A 463-nucleotide genomic window follows, 5' to 3' on the forward strand; every position below is an offset into this window, starting at 1 on the left:
GGGGGGGAAGGGGAAGGTGAACCACACTCCAGGGCTGCCTGGGCTATGCAGGCCCCTAACACCCGCCCCCAGGGAGGGGGAAGACAGCCTGGTTGATTTTTCACTCCACCACCCCCCTCCCCACACACTTCCTGTCCCAAACTGTTGTGTGACCATATGTCCTGTCCCGCCCCAGAAGCAGCTGCATCTCAGCCTGGGGCAATGGGGTATAAACCATCTACCCCAAGGCTGTATGAATAGATCCATAGACCCACCCCACCCCAGGGCCAGCCACATCTCTGTACCAGGTGAAGGGTCCCTGTATCCCCAGCCCCCTCCCCAATCCCAGAGCCAGCCACATCTCTCTGAGTCAGGCCCAACAAACCTCCCAAGCTCACGTGAGCCACAACCACTTGCAAAAGGTGCTGCTATCAGCAGTCCCCCGTCTCGCCCCCACATCACGCTCCAGTTTCTAGGAAAGGGG

The sequence above is a fragment of the Alligator sinensis genome, unplaced genomic scaffold, assembly GCF_000455745.1.
Source record: "Alligator sinensis unplaced genomic scaffold, ASM45574v1 scaffold647_2, whole genome shotgun sequence".
Taxonomy (NCBI): Eukaryota; Metazoa; Chordata; order Crocodylia; family Alligatoridae; genus Alligator; species Alligator sinensis.